The 27308-nt window shown below is 38.7% G+C and overlaps 1 protein-coding gene across 1 annotated transcript in view; it reads right to left on the bottom strand.

Annotated features, from left to right (window-relative positions):
• Positions 1 to 22726, bottom strand: part of ANKRD46 (ankyrin repeat domain 46) — a 34934-nt gene extending 12208 nt beyond the window's left edge. Inside the window, exon 1 of the mRNA XM_007465737.1 lies at positions 22695 to 22726. The gene's annotated coding sequence lies outside the window, so the exon portion shown is untranslated. The remainder of the gene's footprint in view (positions 1 to 22694) is intronic.
• Positions 22727 to 27308: the final 4582 nt, after the last annotated feature.

The raw sequence follows: 27308 nt of genomic DNA, 5'->3' as shown, positions 1-27308 counted from the left end.
TAAGAAAGACCATTTTCTGCCAGTTTCTTTTGATATGACAAGGTCACATAAGAAAATAAACGATCAAATTACAAATTTATGTGATTTCAAACTTAATGCTATATAAATGCATTAGACCTAATTACTAGAAACCTGCCGAGAAAATGCTGAAGACCCTAAATAAACCACTAGAAAAAGCTATTGATAGATTCCCCAAGAAATAATAGAAATGAATAAAAATCGGGACACGTTAACTATTGTCCAAAGGGTGAAGAGGACTAAAGATTTTTTAAATTAAACTTTTTATTTTGAGATAATTGTACATTCAAATTCAGTTGTAAGAAACAATACAGAGAGATCCTGTGTACCTTTCACCCAGTTTCCCCTGATGGTAACACAGAGTAAAACAATAGTAGTACCATATCACAACCAGGATATTGACACTGATACTGTCAGGATACAGAATATTTCCAGCCCCACCAGGATCTTTGTCTTCTTACAGCCACACCTACTCCCCTCCTGCCCCTACCCCTCCTTATCCCCTGGAAACCACTACTGTCTTCCATTACTATAATTCTGTCATTTCTAGAGTGTTACATAAATAGAGCCATACAGTATGTAACCTTTGAGGATTTTTTTTTTTTTTCACTCAACATAATTCTCTGGAGATTTATCTGGGTTGTTGTCTGTATCAACAGTTTGTTTCTTTTCTACTGCTGAGTAGTATTCCAAGGTATGGATGTACCACAGTTTAACTGTCTACCTACTGAAGGACATCTGAATATCTCCAGTTTTGGGGCGTTATGTTAAGGCTTCTAAAAACATTCAGGTACATATTTTTATATTAAGTCTTCACTTCTCTGGCATAAATGGCCAGGAGTGCAATGTCTGGGTCATACAGAGGCCTAAAGATTTTGATGAAAAGATTGTTGAGTCTAAATGTGCTCATCTTCTCCATGAAGGAAGGAAGGAAGGAAAGAAGAAAGAAAGGTCTTCTTTGAGGTCATTTCTCTGGGTGCTAGGAGAGTAAAAGGTTATTTATGGAAGAGTTTGTAGGACCTACCATTTGGAAGGGCTCAGGTAGAAGCCCTGGTATTTACCAAAGGGAATGTGTCATAAGAACCATTCCACAAGCAGAGTTAGAGGCACTAATGTGTGATATCTTTCAAGATTCACAGAAGGCTGAGTCTGTCACCTTGTGAACGGATATGGGCCTACTGGAGGCTGCCTTAGAGGTGGGGAAAGCAGAAGGGAGAGAGACGTGATACAGTCTGACTGTCCTAAGAGGCGCTACTTTCAGGAGTGAACAGCACTCTAGAGAGGCAGTTTCTCTACTGTCAGATGTTCAAAGAACTTGGCTACTCCACCCAGAATGTATCTGGAGCTGGAATGCCTGGGTCAGAATCCCAATTCAGCAACTCACTAGCTGTATGACTTAAGCACCCAAAAAATAACAGTTATTACTCTCCTGGGGCTGGGTACAGTCCTCAACTGTGCTCTAGCTTGAATAGAGCACTGATCCTCTGGTAACACAGCAGTTTCTAACAACTGGGTGACCTCTACTGGGGAGCAAAGACCTCCAGGAAAGAAAAAGAGAACTGGTTCCTCCTGGCAGAAGAAAAACCACAAGAACAGCCAATAATGGGAATAGTCAAGCCCCAGAAAGTCCTCTGGTTGTTCACCATTGCCTGGTTCTGATTCCTAAGGGACAGTGTCCATAAGGGACAGTGCCCAATGACTGGCTCAGAGGCTAACTCCCTGGGATTGTTAAAAGCAGGACTTTGGGGGTCAGATCTTAGAGGGCTGGCACAGCTCAGTATTTAAAACTCCAACTCCATGCTCTGTGGCACTGCCCAGGAAACTGCATGAGGATGGAGGCACTCATCCTTTGGGACAAGGCAGTCACCCAGATCTCAGTAACAAGAGCTCCTAACGCCAAACAGCACTTGTCTCGACCCACATAACAATAAGGAGGTTTTAGTGAAAGCTTGTGAGTCCCCAACTTGATAAGAGAGTTCTAATTAATACTCGCTTTCCTTTATATTTTATTTTATGTTAATCTTAGGTCAATCTAGAGAACTTTAAGATAAGTATTAAGAACTAATGGAGAGAATGGAGCCCGCGTTTCCGCAGAGCTGGAACTCCTGGCTCGGGGTCTCTTCCCTCCGCCGTCAAAACTGCTCCGGAGCCCAAGGGGAGGGAGGCCTCACTGAGGATGCTGGCTCCAGAGGGGCCCCAGCGGCCGAAGCCGCAACAGTCCTGGGGATCAGGGGCCCGTTGTTTCAACAAGTAACTTAAAGACAAAATGGAAAAACAAGGAGGTTTGTGCCTGAGATGACGTTGACATGAAACCATGGATGGCCACCTTGTGCCAGCCGTGTGGATGAAAGGCTCTTGGTGCTCCAGCCAGGAGTCAGTGCTGTGCATCTGAGCTGGGAGAGCCAACTTCAGGACACTGGTCCACAAGAGGCCTCCCAGCTCCACGTAATATCAAACAGCGAAAATCTCCCAGAGATCTCCATCTCAACGCCAAAACCCAACTTTACTCAACAACCAGCAAGCTACAGTGCTGGACACCCTATGCCAAACAACTAGCAAGACAGGAACACAGCCCCATCCATTAGCAGAGAGGCTGCCTAAAATCATAATAAGGCCACAGACACCCCAAAACACACCACCAGATGTGGACCTGTCCACCAGAAAGACAAGATCCAGACTCATCCACCAGAACACAGGCACTAGTCCCCTCCACCAGGAAGCCTACACAACCCACTGAACCAACCTTAGCCACTGGGGACAGACACCAAAAACAACGGGAACTGCGAACCTGCAGCCTGCGAAAAGGAGACCCCAAACACAGTAAGTTAAGCAAAATGAGAAGACAGAAAAACGCACAGCAGATAAAGGAGCAAGGTAAAAACCCACCAGGCCTAACAAATGAAGAGGAAATAGGCAGTCTACCTGAAAAAGAATTCAGAATAATGATAGTAAAGATGATCCAAAACCTTGGAAATAGAATAGACAAAATACAAGAAATGTTTAACAAGGACCTAGAAGAACTAAAGAGCAAACAGTGATGAACAACACAATAAATGAAATTAAAAATTCTCTAGAAGGGATCAAGAGCAGAATAACTGAGGCAGAAGAATGGATGAGTGACCTGGAAGATAAAAGAGTAGCAATAATTACTGCAGAGCAGAATAAAGAAAAAAGAATGAAAACAACTGAGGACAGTCTCAGAGACCTGTGGGACAACATTAAACGCACCAACTCTCTAATTATAGGGGTTCCAGAAGAAGAAGAGAAAAAGAAACGGACTGAGAAAATATTTGAAGAGATTAGGGAAGTTGAAAACTTCCCCAATATGGGAAAGGAAATAGTTAATCAAGTTCAGGAAGCACAGAGAGTCCCATACAGGATAAATCCAAGGAGAAACACGCCAAGACACATATTAATCAAACTATCAAAAATGAAATACAAAGCAAAAATATTAAAAGCAGCAAGGGAAAAACAACAAATAACACACAAGGGAATCCCCATAAGGTTAACAGCTGATCTTTCAGCAGAAACTCTGCAGGACAGGAGTGGCAGGACATACTTAAAGTGATGAAGGAGAAAAACCTACAACCAAGATTACTCTACCCAGCAAGGATCTCATTCAGATTTGATGGAGAAATTAAAACCTTTACAGACAAGCAAAAGCTGGGAGAGTTCAGCACCACCAAACCAGCTTTACAACAAATGCTAAAGGAACTTCTCTAGGCAGGAAACACAAGAGAAGGAAAAGACCAACATTAACAAACCCAAAACAATTAAGGAAATGGGAATAGGAACATACATATTGATAAGTACCTTAAATGTAAATGGATTAAATGCTCCCACCAAAAGACACAGACTGGCTGAATGGATACAAACACAAGACCCGTATATATGCTGTCTACAAGAGACCCACTTCAGACCTAGGGACATATACCGACTGAAAGTGAGGGGATGGAAAAAGATATTCCATGCAAATGGAAACCAAAAGAAAGCTGGAGTAGCAATTCTCATATCAGGCAAAATAGACTTTAAAATAAAGACTATTACAAGAGACAAAGAAGGACACTACATAATGATCAAGGGATCAAGCCAAGAAGAAGATATAACAATTGTAAATATTTATGCACCCAACATAGGAGCACCTCAATACATAAGGCAAATGCTAACAGCCATAAAAGGGGAAAACGACAGTAACACAATCATAGTAGGGGACTTTAACAGCCCACTTTCACCCATGGACAGATCATCCAAAATGAAAATAAATAAGGAAACACAAGCTTTAAATGATACATTAAACAAGATGGACTTAACTGATATTTATAGGACATTCCATCCCAAAACAACAGAACATACATTCTTCTCAAGTGCTCATGGAACATTCTCCAGGATAGATCACATCTTGGGTCACAAATCAAGCCTTGGTAAATTTAAGGAAATTGAAATTGCATCAAGTATCTTTTCCGATCACAATGCTATGAGACTAGATATCAAGTACAGGAAAAGATCTGTAAAAAATACAAACACATGGAGGCTAAACAATACACTACTTAATAACCAAGAGATCACTGAAGAAATCAAAAAGGAAATCAAAAAATACCTAGAAACAAATGACAATGGAGACACGACGACCCAACACCTATGGGATGCAGCAAAAGCAGTTCTAAGAGGGAAGTTTATAGCAATACAATCCTACCTTAAGAAACAGGAAACATCTCAAATAAACAATGTAACCTTGCATCTAAAGCAATTAGAGAAAGAACAAAAAAACCCCAAAGTTAGCAGAAGGAAAGAAATCATAAAGATCAGATCAGAAATAAAGGAAAAAGAAATGAAGGAAACGACAGCAAAGATCAATAAAACTAAAAGCTGGTTCTTTGAGAAAAAAAAAAAATAGCCAGACTCATCAAGAAAAAAAGGGAGAAGACTCAAATCAATAGAATTAGAAATGAAAAAGGAGAAGAAACAACCGACACTGCAGAAACACAAAGGAGCATGAGGGATTACTACAAGCAGCTCTATGCCAATAAAATGGACAACCTGGAAGAAATGGACAAATTCTTAGAAATGCACAACCTGCCAAGACTGAATCAGGAAGAAATAGAAAATATGAACTGACCAATCACAAGCACTGAAATTGAAACTGCGATAAAAAATCTTCCAACAAACAAAAGCCCAGGACCACATGGCTTCACAGGCGAATTCTATCAAACATTTAGAGAAGAGCTAACACCCATCCTTCTCAAACTCTTCCAAAATATAGCAGAGGGAGGAACACTCCCAAACTCATTCTATGAGGCCACCATCACCCCGATACCAAAACCAGACAAAGAAGTCACAAAGAAAGAAAACCACAGGCCAATACCACTGATGAACACAGATGCAAAAATCCTCAACAAAACACTAGCAAACAGAATCCAACAGCACATTAAAAGGATCATACACCACAATCAAGTGGGGTTTATTCCAGGAATGCAAGGATCCTTCTATATATGCAAATCAATCAATGTGATACACCATACTAACAAATTGAAGGAGAAAAATCATATGATCATCTCAATCGATGCAGAGAAAGCTTTCGACAAAATTCAACACCCATTTATGATAAAAACCCTGCAGAAAGCAGGCATAGAGGGAACTTGCCTCAACATAATAAAGGCCATATATGACAAACCCACAGCCAACATCATCCTCAATGGTGAAAAACTGAAACCATTTCCACTAAGATCAGGAACAAGGCAAGGTTGCCCACTCTCACCACTATTATTCAACATAGTTTTGGAAGTTTTAGCCAGAACAATCAGAGAAGAAAAAGAAATAAAAGCAATCCAAATTGAAAAAGAAGAAGTAAAGTTGTCACTGTTTGCAGATGATATGATACCATACATAGAGAATCCTAAAGATGCTACCAGAAAACTACTAGAGCTAATCAATGAATTTGGTAAAGTAGCAGGATACAAAATTAATGCACAGAAATCTCTGGCATTCCTATACACTAATGATGAAAAATCTGAAAGTGAAATTAAGAAAACCCTCCCATTTACCACTGCAACAAAGAGAATAAAATATCTAAGAGTAAACCTACCTAAGGAGACAAAAGACCTGTATGCAGAAAATTATAAGACACTGATGAAAGAAATTAAAGATGATACAAATAGATGGAGAGATATACCATGTTCTTGGATTGGAAGAATCAACACTGTGAAAATGACTCTACTACCCAAAGCAATCTACAGATTTAATGCAATCCCTATCAAACTACTACTGGCATTTTTCACAGAACTAGAACAAAAAATTTCACAATTTGTATGGAAACACAAAAGACCCCGAATAGCCAAAGCAATCTTGAGAACGAAAAACGGAGCTGGAGGAATCAGGCTCCCTGACTTCAGACGATACTACAAAGCTACAGTAATCAAGACAGTATGGTACTGGCACAAGAACAGAAATATAGATCAATGGAACAGGATAGAAAGCCCAGAGATAAACCCACGCACATATGGTGACCTTATCTTTGATAAAGGAGGCAAGAATATACAGTGGAGAGAAGACAGCCTCTTCAATAAGTGGTGCCGGGAAAACAGGACAGGTACATGTAAAAGTATGAAATTAGAATACTCCCTAATACCATACACAAAAATAATCTCCAAATGGATTAAAGACCTAAATGTGAGGCCAGACCCCAACAAACTCTTAAGAGGAAAACATAGGCAGAACACTCTATGACATAAATCACAGCAAGATCCTTCTTGACCCATCTCCTAGAGTAATGGAGATAAAAACAAAAATAAACAAATGGGACCTAATGAAACTTCAAAGCTTTTGCACAGCAAAGGAAACCATAAACAAGACCAAAAGACAGCCCTCAGAATGGGAGAAAATATTTGCAAATGAATCAACTGACAAAGGATTAATCTCTAAAATTTACAGGCAGCTCATGCAGCTCAATAACAAAAAAATAAACAACCCAATCCAAAAATGGGCAGAAGACCTAAATAGACATTTCTCCAAAGAAGATATACAGACTGCCAACAAACACATGAAAGAATGCTCAACATCATTAATCATTAGAGAAATGCAAATCAAAACTACAATGAGATATCATCTCACACCGGTCAGAATGGCCATCATCAAAAAATCTAGAAACAATAAATGCTGGAGAGGGTGTGGAGAAAAGGGAACCCTCTTGCACTGTTGGTGGGAATGTAAATTGATACAGCCACTATGGAGAACAGTATGGAGGTTCCTTAAAAAGCTACAAAGAGAACTACCATACAACACAGCAATCCCACTACAGGGCATATACACTGAGAAAACCATAATTCAAAAAGAGTCATGTACCAAAATGTTCACTGCAACTCTATTTACAATAGCCAGGACATGGAAGCAACCTAAGCGTCCAACAACATATGAATGGATAAAGAAGACGTGGCACACATATACAATGGAATATTACTCAGCCATAAAAAGAAACGAAACTGAGTTATTTGTAGTGAGGTGGATGGACCTAGAATCTGTCATACAGAGTGAAGTAAGTCAGAAAGAGAAAAAGAAATACCATATGCTAACACATATATATGGAATTTAAAAAAAAAAAAAAAAAAAGGTCACGAAGAACCTAGGGGTAAGATGGGAATAAAGACACAGACCTACTAGAGAATGGACTTGAGGATATGGGGAGGGGGAAGGGTGAGCTGTGACAAAGCGAGAGAGTGGCATGGACATATATACACTACCAAAAGTAAAACAGATAGCTAGTGGGAAGCAGCCGCATAGCACAGGGAGATCAGCTCGGTGCTTTGTGACCACCTAGAGGGGTGGGATAGGGAGGGTGGGAGGGAGGGAGACGCAAGAGGGAAGAGATATGGGAACATACGTATACGTATAACTGATTCACTTTGTTATAAAGCAGAAACTAACACACCATTGTAAAGCAATTATACTCCAATAAAGATGTTAAAAAATGGAAAAAAAAGAACTAATGGAGAAAATGTGTTCTATTTTAACATATACTTATTATAACGTAACTTTAAATTGGTCTTCCATACCCAGTATCACCAACCATACAGAATGTATTGATTTATTTTTCATTTTGAAAGGTCACTGGGAAAGGCAAGAATAAGTGCTACAAATGGTTCAAATGGACTGATAGCCTTATGCCTATATAGCAACTTTGATCAGAGTTCAAAGCACCAGACACTTCAACAAAATTCAAGGGAAAAATGGCGTACCTGAAGAGATGTGCTATCAGATCTCAATGCCTGCATTTTCTAATGTCAAAGTACCAAAACTGAGAATGACATACAGTAAATGGAACCCCCAAATCTGGATTCACTATACCTCACTTGGTTATTCTTACCCTTTTAAAAGGATACAGTTGTTTTTAAAATATAAAATAACCTCAAAGAACCATAAAACAAGAACATCCCATGAATTCATTAAATCCTAACTGCTTGCACTTTAGAATTACTGTTCTTAAAACCTAAGCACTGCACAGATCCACAGATATTAGGAAAGGGTTAAAAAAAAAGCTCAACCTAAAAGAAATTTAGCTGTGAGCAAGTAAATATTTTAACAATAATTTAAACCCCTTCCCAAAATATTGATAATATATTTCTTCAGTCTGTTTATCTTCAGCAGCTATACTTCTCTAATAGAGTGGTCTTAATAATTTGCAAGGCTCAGAAAAGTTAATGTGTCTAAGGCCACGTTACTGTACGTGGCAGAGTGGACTTCAAATTTAGTCTATAACATTTGCAATATGCCACGCAGCTTCTATACAGTTATGAAGATAACCAGGAGAAAACAATTCATACAAAGCTTTGTTACTTGTTCAGAACCGTTTTCCAAAATTCCTGACAGACAGTCTTCCTCCAGAAGATAAAAAATGGGTCTGACCTGTCTGTGCACCCTGGCAGATTACACAGTGCCTGGCATGTTCTTTCTTGAAATCTAGACATGAGAGAATCCAATAATTCTTTGCTGAATGTACACTCAATTAAGTTCATTGTAACAGGATTTTAAAGTGACATTTTTTTTCTTATGACTAGTTCTACAGTTCATTGTAAAATTCTTAAAACAAATATGAACAAAGAGAAGAAAATAAGTTACTCATAATCCTACCAACTAGAAATAACTATCATTAACATTTTGGTGCTATGGTCTCACAGCTTTTTTCTCTCTGTATTTTTAAAATTCATAATATACATACTAATGTTAAACTTTTTAAATTATACTGCGAACATGCTTCCATGTTACCAGTCTTCTATTACAATTTTTAATGGTCATGTTATATTGTATGCATGTACCATAATTTTCTTACTGAATTCCTTAGCACACTAAAAAAGAATTTTCCCTATACTTTTCTAATTATTACACAAATTCAAATTCACTGACATTTTAAGCCAATCAAAATGTAGATAGTCTAAGAGAATTTTAAAATAATATTTTTGATCAAAATTTGACTATCACAATGGGTTTTCAGGCAATGTATTTAAAAGATGTGACACAGATGGATCTGACTATAATGTAAGGCTGGGGAACCAATTTCATTTTTTTATTGGCAAATGGTTTCACTGTGATGGCAATCTTGATGCAATGCTCGTTTTGCTCACTATAAAACTTCCAAGATCCTGGTTTACAGTTCATCTTAAACGAAGTTGGATTTAGGATCCTTATTTATCTGTTTTTTTGAAGACTGTCTTGGGTCTGAGATTCACATAAATCTTACGGGTAGGATTCCAAATTTCAACCTTTGAGGTATCTACCAAAACAAAGGCAAAAAATATGTAAATATCTGAGTTCTTAAAAAAAGGAAAAGGGTAGCCCCCCTTCTGAAAGCATGGTAGTAAGTCAACAAAAAAAGAATTGAGAATACTATCCTTTCAGGCTATCGCAGTACCATGAAGAACATTTAAAGGAGGAAGTTTATAAGTAGAACCTTCTGAATTTTACTTCCAAGGCTCAAAAATAATTAACAGAAGTTCAAAAAGAGTAATTTTTAGATAAATCTGGATCCACCACAGAAACATTTTTACTTTATATTTAAATCTGTGGAGAACACATGTTTTATGGTATTTCCAAGTCGAATCTGGTAAAGTTTTTAATCTTGTGAGTTCTTCAATGCCAAGCTGTCAATTACTTCATAATTAAAAATGTTTTAGTGCACTAAAGGGGAGGTTAATTTCAAATGTGTGAATTACAGATGCTACCTTAAGAAAGGCCAGTTCATTGTGTTTAAGTTCCTATCATAATTAAAAGTAGGCTAATCGGGTATTACTTAGGTGGCGCTCTTAGGGAACAAAGGATTTATTTATCTTTGTAAATATTTATTGTTATGTTTATTATTTATAATTAAAAAGGAAAAATGATTTATTTGTATGTTTGCTATTACTCTGCAAACAACTGCTTAGCAACATGTTTAACATTTATTAAGTTATTATTACTCCAGGTACTGTTTAAGGGTTTTTCCTGTAATAACTAATTTAGTCCTCATGAAAAAAACCTATATGGTAAGTACTATCGTTACCCTCATTTTATGGGTGAAAAAAACTAAGTCCCTAAGTTTGTTTTCGTAACATTCTTTTTACATAATGAAGTAGTTTAGCAAATCTTTTCATCAAAGGTTATATAAAGGGAAACATCAGTCTAGCCCACACACTCCGAATTAACTCGGAATTATTTCATTAAAAGTAAACTTTTTAAACTGCGGAAAAACAGATAACATATCTGGAAATGTTTTTTACTTTACAGGAAGCATCAGTCTAACACATATATTCTGATTAATTCTTTGCAATCATTTCACACAAAGCAAACTTTTTTAAGTGTGAGAAAAATAAAAATATTTGGAAATATTTTCCACTTTACAGGGAGTGACTACATTCCTGGACTTGTTATTCTCAACTATTTCTTACTTGTTGGGATAGTGAGAAAACACTTGCCTAAGTTTTTATTTCTCCATCAGGAAATCAAAACACACCAAACAAGAGTTTCTGATATATATTTCCTGCAATATTTATATTACTTATTATTTCTTGCATTATTTAAATTGTTACAATTCAAATTTCAGAAAGATATTGGTTTAAAATAAATAAAAATTAACTTTTCACAAAGAGAACATTGTTTATCTTGGATATTTTATTTTTTATTTTTTTGCGGTACGTGGGCCTCTCACTGTTGTGGCCTCGCCTGTTGCAGAGCACAGGCTCCGGATGGGCAGGCTCAGCGGCCATGGCTCACGGGCCCAGCCACTCCGCGGCATGTGGGATCTTCCCGGACTGGGCCACGAACCCGTATCCCCTGCATCGGCAGGCGGACTCTCAACCACTGCGCCACTAGGGAAGCCCTGGATATTTTATTTTACTCTAATGACTTTCAGTATTTTCCAAAATTTTTACTGTTTACCGTGTTTAAAATTCTTAGCAAGGAACCTCCTCCCATAGAAGTTTCCAATTTATCATCTGTAATTATATAATAAAGACATTAAATAAGCACTGAGAGGTCAATGTGAAGTCTTTCATGCACATGTATTACTTCTGTAATAAAGTTATCTGATTTTTTTAAAAATCAGTTTTTTCCTAGACACAGCTGTATTTTATTTACATGAACTAATGGTGCCACCTTGTGGCCTACCTGGGCTTCAAGAGCAATGTCAGCATCTAGAACAAGCAAGAGGAGTGAGGGCCTTTGAAGTTTCCCTTTGTCCCATTTCACAGTCACTTGTTATAATTCTCACTAATTTTGAAACTGTTCAGAATTGGGATGAAGTTCAATTTTCCTTAAAAAAGAAAAGTTTACCTAATATAATGTTGTATGCCAATCATATCTCAATGAAGAAAGAAAAGAAAAGAGAAGAGGTATTCCCTGGCGGTCCGCTGGTTAGGACTCAGCACTTTCAGTGCCTTGGCCCAGGTTCAATCCCTGGTTGGGGAACTAAGATCCCGCAAGCCGTGCAACACGGCCAAAAAAAAAAAAAAAGACTTATAAACAAAAAAAAAAAAAAAAAAAAAAAAGACCACTTTACCAAGCAAATAGATAGCATAAATGATTCCAGGCCTTTAAAAAAATCTAAACCTCATTAAACCCACCTTATCAGACTTCATTTATACAGAATTGTTGAAGTGCTACAAAAATGACTTTCTTATTCATTTCTTTGGTGTTATTTTAAAATATAGGAATTACAACTTTTGTAAATTATTCCTTATTTCCTAAATAGTTCACAAAATTTAACCAGACTTCACCTCAAATAATTTGAAAGCACAAGACTGTGTTCTTAGGAGAAACTTATTTCTATGCAATTTTTATAGCTGAAGGGCCATCCAGGATCATCTAACCTAGATCATCGAACCCAATCTCCCTGTTTTACAAATAAGGATACTGAGAACCAGAGAGGCTGTAACTTTACATGCCAACCCTCACCTCTAAGGTTCTAGCCCTATTCATCATCTATGGTAGAAATGTAAGGTACATCATCTTCAACATAATAGGCTTTCACAGTTCTCCTATAATCTGTTCCCAGTCATGCTCTGAATTATGTGCTAAGTGGAAGCTAGCATGTATTGCATCCTTAACATAAAACACCCGTTCTAGTGACACAGGACCCTCCCTAAGCTATACAACCCAAGAGAGGACCTAGTGGACTTTGAGGTGTGGTCTGACTGCTGGTAAGGCTATGCAAATCACTCTAGTCTAGAGCTCCATGATGTTTACACTTAAGGCCTAGGTAGACCCTTAAAAATCAGGAACTCCTTACACATCATCATTAGACCCACATCCTACTCCATTCATTCCAACCTCTAGGGACCCTGGTAAATAATAAGAATGCGCAATGAAAAAGTGACTAAAGACAGGCCTAAGGGGCTAAAGTAGCCAAACCTTCAAAAATGGCATGTTTATTTGTATAGATACCATATGGGGTAGCAATTTCCTCTTTCTCCCCACTGGAAATAAGAATTAAGGGTGAGACCTTTGGTAGGAAGTGAGTACAGAGTTTTAATAAGCAAGTTGAGGAGTGCCTGAGGCTTTAAAGGGAGCCTTTGGTTCTTTTCCTGCTGTTTCTCCTTTGGACTGTGGGTAACCTATTTCGGGAGGCATCTTTTGATACCCTGAGAAAAGAAAGTAGTGAGTTATATGCTTAGAAATGGCTCTAGGTTCAAGAAAGAGAAATAGGGTTTTTTTTTTCCCACTAGGTTTTTTCTGTTTTTTTAGCCCAGCTTATGAGGATAAAAATAAGTATAGGATTATAAGCAGAAGCTGTATTTTTTGGCTGGAGTTTTCATCATGCTGCCACTTAGGAACCTAAGATGTGGGGCAAGAAGTGGGAAATGCCAGTATTGTCAAGTGGAACTGAATCAGCAGTCCTGGTAGCTTCTTTAGTAGAACAGCAATTCTGAATAGAGGGACAATGAATCACAGCAAGCCTCTTTCTGACTGAGACCTGGCTCCCACACACTGGATCTGTGAGTTGGCTCAGTTTACTTAGGTCTGGTGTAATCAGGCTCTAGGGTATCTTTCAGAAATGGGAATAGGGGCTGGCAAATCCCTGTATCAGTTTCCCATGGAACTATTTTTATAGACTGCCCAGACCTACCAGGCCATTGTGACCAATATGGGGAAGAGTGGTCAGTGATTAAGGTCTCAAGTTTTAATAGATACATGGCTCTTCCAGATGCACTGAAATGTCTTCTCAGTAGAGTTATTTTCTTAACATTGTCAATTAAAATTGTTTGCTAGGTTTAGCAAATACAAACCTCATTTTCCTTCTGGTCCTTATTTTCAGTCTCTTAAAACGATTTAGTATTTTGTCATTTGGTCTGTGACAAATACTAAAGAGACTGGGAATAATACAGTAAATGTCTTCGTTTCAAAATTTTTTTTCTGTACGAACTGTAGATAATGTCATGATGTACTATAAAACTGTTAGGAAGAGTCTTTTTTTTTAAAGTTTGAACAATTGCTACTTTGAACATTTGTCCTTGTATTCAAGAGAATTGCATTGTAAAGCAAAGATAATCATGATAGGAAAATTATTCTTTAAAATACTATGAAAAGATGATTACCTCATGGTCTTCAAACAATAGATGGGATGATAAATTTCTTACATTTAGATAAATGAAACAAGTTACATTCTCAGAATTCACAAGCTTTGGATTTGGGAAAATGATCTAGGAAATGAAATGTTTAGCATTTTAAACTACAGAAAAGCATAAGAACAGATACAAAAACAAACTAAAGGCAAACTTTTGAGTTCAAAGTAACTATTAAATTTACTGATATTCTAGCACATCCCCCCCAACCCCCCCAGTAATACAAATACAAATAAAACTAAAATTTTTTACAGTATATACTGCCTTTTCATACCACTTGCCTTCTATCTTCTCTGGCCCAAATTTTAGTTTTTAATTATATTTTATTGGATGGTTTCCAATGTGTAACTTATCACTTAAAAAAGATTAACCCAAGAGTTCCTCAAACTTCTCAATGTCAAATACCTTTATCTTCACTTCACTTCAGTCTCCCTTCCTTGGACTTTGTCCTCTGGAACTTGGTTCCACCACCCAGATCCTAACCCCGAACTCTCTCTTAGGACAACTATTTCTGGATTATCTTTTACCCTTTCTACTCTATCACACCTTATAAAATGTCTCCCATTTACATCACTCAACCTCTTCTTTAGCCCCCTTCTGGCTACCTTGAGCAGGAAGAAATCTGTCTGTACAACTGTCCATCTCTTCAGCCAGCTTCTGGTTCCTTCTAAGGCTCACTCCCATTTCCACCAGGCAAGAAGGTGCCTTCCCCATCCAGAGGACCATGACATGTAGAAGCAAAGACAATGTGTGTAAGTGTAAGGTCAGAGGGGAAGGCCTAAGGGGACTGACAACTGGATAAAAGACTAAAAAATAACTTCCAGAAAAAATGAAGAATCCTATCAAATTTCAGTGTCAGGGTTCCGCTAACCCAAAGGTACCACTTCCCTCTCAATCTAGGTAAGATTGAAGCTAGAAACCTAACCAGTTAGGTGATCATAGCTGTAAACAGTAAAGGCAGACCTAAAGACTTGAATCAAGAGATTTTTGCTCTGTGAATTTATCAAGAACTATTCTTTATGGTAGGCACTGAGGACTACATATCAATCAAAAGATTTGCATCTTAGGTCCTAACTGCCATTTTCTAGGGTACGATCTTAAGCAGTCCGTCTCTAAGAGCCTTGGTTTCCTCATTTGTAAAATTGGGATAATAATATCTGCCCTATCTACAAAAGGACTTTGAAAACTATAATGCAATATATAAATATAAAATGCTAGATTTTTTGCTTAGTTTCCTAGTGAAAGTTCCCCTTAAAGAAATTCAGCCTGAATTAAGGGTAAAAGTATTCCACATCTTGGTAACAACAGGTAAAAAGATTTCTGCCCTGCAGGAGCTCAGAGGCAATTCTTAAGAATCTGGTGCTCTGAAAGGGCAGAGTGAGCAGAGAAATCGAAAGAGATAGTAACAGTACTGTACACTGGAACGTGAGTACACAGGGCAGTTCTATACACAGACCCATCTGGATATCTTGCCTCCACTTCTGCATCACATCTAACACCCAACACTCCACACACACCCCAACCCCCAACAAAAACACTTCCAAATTTCTGTCAGTGGTACAGAGTTTTTGTTGGGGTGTGTGTGTGTGTACGCAGATATGATGTTGAGGTGAAGGCAAGATATCCAGATGGGACACTAGTAAACCACGCTCCTAATCACCATCCTGGATGCCTTCTTTTCTCCCGACACTGAATCAGACACAAACTCCTGTCAACTCTTCTTTCGTTGTCTCTCAAATTCTTTTTCCTTTCCATTTATACTATTTCAACTCTTACTTTGGGTTCTGACAAACAACCTTGTATGAGAAGTTTTCCAGTGCTTTCCCAATTGGTCCCTCAGTCTTGTTCTCTCCCCTATCACACCCATCCCAGTCAATCTACATTAGGTTGCCATGTTCATTTTCTCATTTCATTCTTTGTGAACATCACTTCCAAGCTAAAAAAATCTTTTTAGTGGTTCCCATGGTCCAAGTATGATCTTTTATCTAGCCTACTCCAATAAACTCCTAACCATTCTCCACTTATACCTTCACCCCTCTACAATTCATTTTCCACATGTAAACAAAATCTTTCAAAAACACAAATCATTTCATGTCATTCCTTTGCTTTAAATAAGTCGATGGCAACCCAACACATTTAAGATAACATTAAAAACCCTTACCATGGCCTACAAAAGCCCTGAATGATTTCGCTCCTGCCTACCTCCCCAATTTTAGCTTTCACCATCCCCCCTTCTTGCTCTCTATACTCTAGCCCCACCTGCCTCCTTCATGCTCCCTGAAGCTCTTTTCTACCTTAGGACCTTTGCACTTACTCTCCCCTCTACTGGAATGTACTTCCTCTTAAGTGAAGATAGATCTTCACTTAACTGGCTCATTCTCAGCACTCAGGTCTCAGCTCAAATGTACTTATCCCCACAACTTACTTCTCACATCACCCTGTTTACTTCATTCCTGTTCTTACCACAATCTATAATTTTATTATTTGCTTATTTGGTTAATCATTTCCTGTATATCTCCATTTGAAAATAAGTTCTTCGAGGGCAGGAGCTTGCCTGTCTTGATAACATGATCCACAGTGTCTAGCAGTGCCTACTGGAAACTAAGTGCTCATTTCATACTTTTTTGGTTAAATGAATGTATGGTACAAATGTAATGTAAAGTATGCATTCAAACATACGTTCAGTGGAGTCTGGAAATTAGCATACGTAATGCCTAAATGGTGACAACAAGAATGAAGACACCCATTGAAGGTGGCCACAGACTATAACTACACTAAAAAGATAAACAACAAGGTCCTACTGTATAGCACAGGGAACCATACTCAGTATACTATGATAAATCATAATGGAAAAGAATATGAAAAAGAATGTATATATATATGTGTATAATCACTCTGAATCACTCTGCTGTACACCAGAAACTAACACAACATTGTAATCAACTATACTTCAATAAAATAAAATTTCTTAAAAAGTTACATGAAACACCGGAAAAAAAAAAAGAGAGAGATAGTGACTCTTCATCAACATGGTGAGACTGACCTTTGTTAATCTTCTAGGTGAAAATAATAAAATGTTGTTTTACTTTGTCTACTACTGATTTCAAATAAAGCTGAAAAACTTTCAAAAAAAACCTCACACACACACAAGAAGGGAAACCATGTGCATATGACTACTTCTTGAAAGTCTTTTGATGTCTAAGAAGTAGGAATTACTTAGAAATAATAAACCAATATTTGTTACCTCCTTCCATAGCAGGCACATGTTAGCTAGAAATGAAATATTAAAGCAAAATGAAAGTATGGATATTTCAATACTTATTTTATATAATATGGAAACATTAGCATTAATACTGGTTATTTTATTTTTTAAAATTCAGAATTCATGTTTTAACAAGTAAAATTAAATGTTCAATACACCTCAAAAACATTAATAACATTTCAGAGCATCAAATAAAAATATAAACTGATAAAAATATAAGTGGGTATACACTATCACCCTAATACACTTCAGCAGAAAAATAAAGTGAAATATTATCTAAAAATAAACCACATGAAGTAATAAAAATGGCAAGAATCCCAAAAAATTGAAAACGAAAAATGAATTTGATTTTTTCTGACAGCATAATTTTACAAATGCATTACTAGCACTGCAAATGGGTTGTGAGCATATTTTCGTGCTGCTGAAAAATCTCTCTATATTAACTGGAGGCAACATAACGGTAATATAATTCCACATCTTCTGACTCCATCTTCAAATCGTTTGATCTCTTCTTTGAGGTCCCTCTCTTCTTTTAATTACTTCTTTATTTTTGCAGAAATTGCAATTTATTATTGCTAATAAGCTTTTAGCTGTGTCAGAGAAAACATTTCCAATTTGCCATCTCTTAACTTCATCAGGGATATCTCAATCAATTTCAGTACTCTGAATTTTAAATTTTGCTTATTTGGAAAGTTTCTGAATTAGTTAGGATTATTTTTACAATGGAAGATTTGATTTGACAATTTTCTTTCTCCTCTCGAGATAATGGAAATACAGAAGAGAAGTTTTTTTAAAACACATGTAGCACCATTCAGTTTGAAATTAGAAAATATAATTCCCTGGCTATGTCCCAAGGCATATATACATAAGGTTTTAAAAAATATCCCCAAACCCCACAAAGATATATCTTCAAAAATACTTTAAAACAGCACTAAATATGAGAACACCAGACTGCTGAGAACCAGTGTTGCAGTTATTAATGCTAGGTACCATACATTTAAATTTTAAATAAGCCTTATGTAGTCGTAGCTATGTACTGGACAATGTGGCTCTAACATATAACAAATTTCTTTTATGTGTATCTCTATTCTGTTCCCACAGTCTATGGGACATATATGTGTCAATACCACACTGTCTTAATTACTCTGGCTTTATAATAGTTTTTGGTATCTTGTATGGCAAGTCTCCGAAATTTAGTCTTCATAGTAACAATTATTTGCCACTGCCTATTCCACCTGAATGTAGGATTACTAACAAATGTTATTTTGACGTACATGCTAATAATTTTTCTTATTCTCAAAGTCTAAAATTATCCAGAAATTTTACTGAGTCCACTATAACCACTACAGAACATTCCATTTCATGATTGTTGTCTAGAGTTTAATTTTACCTTAAAAAAAAAAAAACCCAATTTTTAAAAGAATGGTTAACTACATTATCAACATTTCATCAATCAGACCACTCTTTTTAAAAAAAATCCCATGCCTGTAGATTCACTCTTCTGACTGAAGTTCATCCTTCAGTCCTTTAATGAGGATCCGTGAGTAGTAAACTCTTTCAGCCTTTGGAAATTTTAAAGTGACTTTGAGTTTATTTTTGAATGACAGTTCATGTGATTACAAGATTGTAGCTGACGGTTACTTTCCCTCAGCACTTTGAGGCTATCACTCCACTGCTTCCTGGCATCCATTATTGCTAGGAGACATCCGCTTTACTTTAATTGTTGCATAAGAAAAGACTTTTTTCTTTTTCTTTATTTGGTTTAACAACATTGTGAAAATGACTCTACTACCCAAAGCAATCGACAGATTCAATGCAATCCCTATCAAACTACCACTGGCATTTTTCACAGAGCTAGAACAAAAAAATTTCACAATCTGTATGGAAACACAAAAGACCCCGAATAGCCAAAGCAATCGTGAGAACAAAAAACGGAGCTAGAAGAATCAGGCTCCCTGACTTCAGACTATACTACAAAGCTACAGTAATCAAGACAGTATGGTACTGGCACAAAAACAGAAACATAGATCAATGGAAGAGGATAGAAAGCCAAGAGATAAACCCATGCACATATGGTCACCTTATCTTTGATAAAGGAGGCAGAAATGTACAGTGGAGAAAGGACAGCCTCTTCAATAAGTGGTGCTCGGAAAACTGGCCAGGTACAAGTATGAGATTAGAACACTCCCTAACACCATGCACAAAAATAAACTCAAAATGGATTAAAGACCTACATGTAAGGCCAGAAACTATCAAACTCTTAAGAGGAAAACATAGGCAGAACACTCTATGACATATATCACAGCAAGATCCTTTTTGACCCACCTCCTAGAGAAATGGAAATAAAAACAAAAATAAACAAATGGGACCCAATGAAACTTCAAAGTTTTTGCACAGCAAAGGAAACCATAAACAAGACCAAAAGACAACCCTCAGAATGGGAGAACATATTTGCAAATGAAACAACTGACAAAGGATTAATCTCCAAAATTTACAAGCAGCTCATGCAGCTCAATATCAAAACAACAAACAACCCAATCCAAACATGGGCAGAAGACCTAAATAGACATTTCTCCCAAGAAGACATACAGATTACCAACAAACACATGAAAGAATGCTCAACATCATTAATCATTAGAGAAACGCAAATCAAAACTGCAATGAGATATCATCTCACACCGGTCAGAATGGCCATCATCAAAAAATCTAGAAACAATAAATGCTGGAGAGGGTGTGGAGAAAAGGGAACACTCTTGCACTGCTGGTGGGAATGTGAATTGGTACAGCCACTATGGAGAACAGTATGGAGGTTCCTTAAAAAACTACAAATAGAATTACCATATGATCCAGCAATCCCACTACTGGGCATATACACTGAGAAAACCGTAATTCAAAGAGAGTCATATACCAAAATGTTCACTGCAGCTCTATTTACAATAGCCAGGAGATGGAAGCAACCTAAGTGCCCATCATCGGATGAATGGATAAAGAAGATGTGGCACACGTATACAATGGAATATTACTTAGCCATAAAAAGAAATGAAATTGAGTTATTTGTAGTGAGGTGGATGGACCTAGAGTCTGTCATACAGAGTGAAGTAAGTCAGAAAGAGAAAGACAAATACCGTATGCTAACACATATATATGGAATCTAAGGGAAAAAAATGTCATGAAGAACCTAGGGGTAAGATGGGAATAAAGACACAGACCTACTAGAGAATGGACTTGAGGATATGGGGAGGGGGAAGGGTGAGCTGTGACAAAGCGAGAGAGTGGCATGGACATATATACACTACCAAAAGTAAAACAGATAGCTAGTGGGAAGCAGCCGCATAGCACAGGGAGATCAGCTCGGTGCTTTGTGACCACCTAGAGGGGTGGGATAGGGAGGGTGGGAGGGAGGGAGAAGCAAGAGGGAAGAGATATGGGAACATATGTATACGTATAACTGATTCACTTTGTTATAAAGCAGAAACTAACGCACCATTTTAAAGCAATCATACTCCAATAAAGATGTAAAAAACAAAAACAAACAAACAAAAAAACTGCTTCTGCTCCTTCTCTGGCGCTCCCTATCCCTCTTCACTGCTTAATATTTTTTCTAAGCAACTGTTACCATCTGACTGGACATATTTTAATTTTTATAAAGTATTTTATTTACTGTCTCCATCCCCACCTTCCTCCAGTGGAATGTTACCTCCCGGAGGACAAGAATGCTATTTGCTTTTGTTCCTCTTGCATCCCCAATGCTTAGAACAGTGCCTGGCCCTGGGAGGCACTCAGTGTATATTTGCTACAGGAATGCTGAATATGCAAACTCTTAAATCCTGATAAGGCTAAGTGATTTAGGACACTACAGTGTCTAACTTCTTTCCACAAAAGGAAATACCATTTCCCTTCTGACACTGACAGAAACTGGAAATCTTTCTCTTCCATATAGTAACACAATCTGCTCTAAATAACATGCCCCTTTAAACCTCTTAATTCCTTTTCACTTCAGTCTTTCTTACATCCTCTAAAATATTAACTTTCTGTCATCGAAAAATCTTTCATTTCCCTTCAACACTACTGTACATAATATTGCAAAGGCAAAGTGAACTCACTACAAATGGTACCAAAATGCAAATAATGAAGAAAAGTAATGAAGCTCATTAACAACCAAATAAACCCAATTCTACTTCAAATCAAAGTGCATCAGAGTGGTGAGGGCCCTAGTTCATGCTTAACTTTATTATCACTATACTCCTTAAGGAGTAAACATTTTTCTCAATAAACTCCTTTTAAACTAAAAATTAGTTGGTACAGGACTCTTGCATTTAGCCATGAAAATTAAACCTGAGAGAAATCAGTTCAAGCTACAAGTCAAATTAATAAGCAAATAAAAGACTTAGGGAACATGTCTGGATAGTAACAAGTAGAAGTACTGGAGTAAAGGAGATGAGGTTCAAATCCCATCTCACCCTTTACTAGCTGTCTGACCTCGGACAAGTAAATTCAGACTGTTCCTCAGTTTCCATACCTGTAAAATGGAAATGGTACCTCCTACGGTTGCTACAAGGATTAAATAAAGGTACTAGGTTTTAAAGCACCCAGCACAATGACATATAGTAAGCACTGAAGAGAGGTATTACTATAATTCCTACATCACTGATAATACAGCTCTTTAAGCTAGGAGCTCCTTGGTACCACCGTCATTTTTTAAAGTGAGAAGGGTTACTATTCAATGGTATATTTTTTTACCTCGTTATGTTCTGTAGCCAATTCTGAACACTGTGGACCGTTCTGAAGAATAAACGTGTTTTTCTCGAGGCAGAGCACTGTACTGGAAGACAATCTGCTTCCAGCATTGCATGTGAATAAGAGGCAATGCTGTCTTTTAACCCGGACACCCGGGGTCGTGTGCCATCGGGACAGTCCACTCACCTCTCAGCGGCTTCTGTTTACGCCTAGACTGCGGGCGCCTAGTAAACGGCCACTTACTATCTGTGCCAACGCCAAGACACAGCGTACCTTCTCGGGCCCAACGCCGAGAAGCCGGCCGCGGGCTTCGGCTCGGACCTCTGACCTTGCGAAGCCCAGCGAGCACGCCCGCCCCAGTCCCGCCCGCCGCGGCCGACCGCGCAGCCTTTACCCACAAAACCCCCAGAACCCTCGCAGGCCCTCCCAGCTCTCGCGAGCGGCACAGACCCGCCAGGAAGCCACCCGTCGCACCACCACGGGTCCGGTTACCTGCAGCCACGCCCCGGGCCGATGCTTTCCAGTGCTTCGGGGCTGGCGGGGGAGGGGTCAGTGGCTTCCGTCCGGAGGCCGCTCGCGGGCCGAGGCCCAGGGACCTTCGAGTCGGCCGAGTAGCGGTGACAGCGGCAGCACCGTCTCGATGGCGGCGGCGGCGCCTGCGGCGGCGGGCGGAGGGGAAGGGCTGATCACTGAGACGAGTCGGGGCCCCAGCTGGCCAGAGCGGCCTGACTGCGCCGCGGCTGGTGCTCCCCCTGGAGGCGGGCAGCCCGCACAGCGGCTCTGCCGGCTCTGAATCAGAAACTCAGTGATTCCGCTGTGAACTAGACAAAGTACCAAAACTGCGACGGGGTAGAAGAGAAAGACAACCGAAAGAGGTTTCATCGATTTGAGTCCAGGAGCATTTTGCATTTTTCACGTCTTTTTCTAAAGAAACATCCCACCCCTAAGCTAAATGCAGGCTTCAAAGGCAAGGACAGTTTTACCAAGAGCTGTAGGCATCAATTAATAGTTGCTGGCCTAATTTAGCTAAGTCTTCTCTATAATCCAAATTGATGTGTTAGTAATAGCAACTACCGACTGGCTGCTCTAATTCTAAAATATGACCCTGAGCTTTTTGCGAAAAGGGTTTGAATACTTACCTCCCACTTTTTAGGATTCCCAGACGAAATGCAACATGTGTCCAGCCCGAACTAAAAAGGTGGCAGGTCGTGGGAAGTTCATTTACTGGAAAATTTTTTTTTTATTTCGGCTTAACCAACAACTCCAGTGCTACAGCCAAGAAGACTTGCCCTGCGCAGTGATCCTCCCTCCCCTGAATTCTGGCATACTCGCTCAGCCAAGCCACCCTCTAGGGGGTCTCAAGTCCTTCCATTCAATGGCTACTACTCAGTCTAACAGTTTGCTCCTGGAAATGTCATGTAAGTGTTTAGGATTATTGTCAAATTTGAGAAAACCTCTATCATATCTCTTTCACATAAGAATAAGATTTCAGGGACTTCCCTGGTGGCCCAGTGGTTAAGAATCCGCCTGCCAATTCAGGGGACACGGGTTCGAGCCCTGGTCCGGGAATATCCTGCATGCCACAGAGCAACTAAGCCCATGTGCCACAACTACTGAGCCTGCGCTCTAGAGCCTGTGAGCCACAACTACTGAAGCCTGCGCACCACAACAAAGAGTAGCCCCTGCTCGTCGCAAATAGAGAAAGCCCACGCGCACCAATGAAGACCCAATGCAGCCAAAAATTAATTAATTAATTAAAAAAAGATTTCAGGCATTTCACATTTTCTTGTGCAGTGACTAATCATAAATATTAAATACTCGTTGAATTGATGACATTTATTAACCAATTTGCCATTGACGTCCTCCTCGAGGTTGTGTGTTGTTTATTATATCTTTATTGATGCCTGTAAATTGTTGTCAAATCAGCAAAGAATTTCAGCCTTCTCCTAGTGTGTTCATACAGTTACCTCTGTTTCATTAATTGGTTTATCAAACAATCCAAGAGCCTGTTCATTACTTCTGTTCAAATGAATCTCTCCACCGTCATGAACTACTGCTTCTGTTTGATCTGAAAAAATGTAGAGACCGTTAAGTGTAAGCAGTGCTGCTTTCCTTCTGGAGGCTCTGAGAATCCGTTTCCTTGCCTTCTCTAGCTTCTAGAGGCCACCTACAACCCTTGGCTCATGGCCCCTTCCTCCATGTTCAAGATCAGCAGCTTGGCATCTTTTCAGCTCTCTGACCTCTGCTTCCAGCCTTGCATCTTCTCTAACTTTGACCCTCCTGCCTTTTTATAAGGACCCTTGGATTATGTTGGGCACGTCTGGATAACCCAGAACAGTCCCTCCATTTCAAGGTCTTTAATTTTAATCACATCTGCAAAGTCCTTTTTACCATGCAAGTTAACATAGTCACAGATTCTGGGGATTAGGCCATGGACACCCTTAGGGGAATGTCATTCAGCAAGGGCCCTGAAGCTTAAACTCCATTTCCTTCAGGTAAATCTACCTTTTCTTCCTCATTACCAAAATCTGTTTGGTCCTGAGTTCTGATTGTGAGAGTTCCAACAGGGAGGAATACCTGTAATTATAACTGGGATAAGTGTTATGAAGTAAAAGAAGAGAGATGTTATATGAGGGCAAACTGTCCAGGACAGTTTAGATGGAAGGGCAGCAATGCCTTTGAATAAGTGATATTTAACTGAGATACACAGGATGAGGAATTAATTTTACAACAAACAGGAGGAGTGTTTCAGACAGAGGGGACAGCATGTGTGGCCTGGGAATAGTGATGTCAGAAGGTCAGTGTGGCTGAATTGTGTCCCTGCCATCAAATCCTCAGCATCACCACAATGAGTGGCACATAGTTGGTGCTCAAGATTATTAGCTTAGCAGTTCTTAGCCCTGGCAGCACATTACAGTCACTACAGGACTTTAAAAATACCAACACCCTAGCCGAGACCAAGTCAGAATTGTTTGGAAGTGTGGCCCAACATCCATAGTTTTTAAAGCTGCTCAGAGAATTCTAATGTGCAGTCAGGGTTAAGAGCCACTGTGTCAGATACAACCACAGGAGCAAAGAATGAAAGAATGACAGAAAATATTTGCTTGGGGTAGGATTTTCTCTAAGGAGGTTTTCTTCTGTTTAAAGAAAAGAAGGGTTTTGGCCATCTTGATTATACATTCCTTTTCAGTCTTAGAAAATGCAGAAAAGTCTTTCAAAAACATTGTTAAAATAAATAAGCTACAAGGATATATTGTACAACATGGGAATATAGCCAATATTTGATAAATAACATTTGTAATATAAATGGAGTATAACCTTTAAAATTTGTGAATCACTGTGTTGTACATCTGTAACATATATTAACTATACCTCAATTTTTTAAACAGAAAAAAAAACCCACTTTGTAATAGAGCGCTTATCAGAAGAGACTCAGAGTGATCTAGCAACCACCCCAGTGTAACCAGTTGTCTCAGTAGAAAGAGATGTGTTGGAATGGAGAGGTGTTTAAAAAACACACCATATCTACAAAGGAAAGGGCATTTCTTGGTTTTGAGCTCTGTTTCCCAGAAGGCATTCCAGTTTTTGGTAGTACTAATGAATGACCATCAGAGGGAGACATGCTCCCAGAAAGCTTGGCTTCCCCCAGTCTCCAGTCTACACCAGGCTAACAAGTATCAGGTGTTTTTAACGACACTGAGAGCTCTCAAGGCATGACCATGGAGTGAGCATGTCACAGGATTAGAGATAGGTAGCATATATTTATTTATGCCAGAGTTCGGTTCATTTCAGTTCTCCAACAGTTTAAGCATTTAAACCACCAGAAGAAAAATGAATCATGTATGTGTGTCAGGTATTGTATTTGCAAAACTAAGGAAAATTTTCCTTCAGCAGACAGTACAATTGGAAATGCAGTATCAAGCAAATCTTTCTGAAAGAGAGCTCTTGTCTTTTGTTAATTGCAAAGAAAACATCATAGGTCTCCTTGAATTTCTGGAGTTAAAATAACAGCCTAGCCGAGACCAAGTCAGAATTGTTTGGAAGTGTGGCCCAACATCCATAGTTTTTAAAGCTGCTCAGAGAATTCTAATGTGCAGTCAGGGTTAAGAGCCACTGTGTCAGATACAACCACAGGAGCAAAGAATGAAAGAATGACAGAAAATATTTGCTTGGGGTAGGATTTTCTCTAAGGAGGTTTTCTTCTGTTTAAAGAAAAGAAGGGTTTTGGCCATCTTGATTATACATTCCTTTTCAGTCTTAGAAAATGCAGAAAAGTCTTTCAAAAACATTGTTAAAATAAATAAGCTACAAGGATATATTGTACAACATGGGAATATAGCCAATATTTGATAAATAACATTTGTAATATAAATGGAGTATAACCTTTAAAATTTGTGAATCACTGTGTTGTACATCTGTAACATATATTAACTATACCTCAATTTTTTAAACAGAAAAAAAAACCCACTTTGTAATAGAGCGCTTATCAGAAGAGACTCAGAGTGATCTAGCAACCACCCCAGTGTAACCAGTTGTCTCAGTAGAAAGAGATGTGTTGGAATGGAGAGGTGTTTAAAAAACACACCATATCTACAAAGGAAAGGGCATTTCTTGGTTTTGAGCTCTGTTTCCCAGAAGGCATTCCAGTTTTTGGTAGTACTAATGAATGACCATCAGAGGGAGACATGCTCCCAGAAAGCTTGGCTTCCCCCAGTCTCCAGTCTACACCAGGCTAACAAGTATCAGGTGTTTTTAACGACACTGAGAGCTCTCAAGGCATGACCATGGAGTGAGCATGTCACAGGATTAGAGATAGGTAGCATATATTTATTTATGCCAGAGTTCGGTTCATTTCAGTTCTCCAACAGTTTAAGCATTTAAACCACCAGAAGAAAAATGAATCATGTATGTGTGTCAGGTATTGTATTTGCAAAACTAAGGAAAATTTTCCTTCAGCAGACAGTACAATTGGAAATGCAGTATCAAGCAAATCTTTCTGAAAGAGAGCTCTTGTCTTTTGTTAATTGCAAAGAAAACATCATAGGTCTCCTTGAATTTCTGGAGTTAAAATAACAGCTAGGGGCTTCCCTGGTGGCGCAGTGGTTGAGAGTCTGCCTGCCGATGCAGGGGACGCGGGTTTGTGCCCCGGTCCGGGAAGATCCCACATGCCGCGGAGCGGCTGGGCCCGTGAGACATGGCCGCTGAGCCTG

The sequence above is a fragment of the Lipotes vexillifer genome, unplaced genomic scaffold, assembly GCF_000442215.2.
Source record: "Lipotes vexillifer unplaced genomic scaffold, Lipotes_vexillifer_v1.1 scaffold10, whole genome shotgun sequence".
Classification (NCBI taxonomy): Eukaryota; Metazoa; Chordata; class Mammalia; order Artiodactyla; family Lipotidae; genus Lipotes; species Lipotes vexillifer.
Note: the sequence above shows the minus strand (reverse complement) of the source record. Positions and strands in the feature narration are given on the sequence as shown.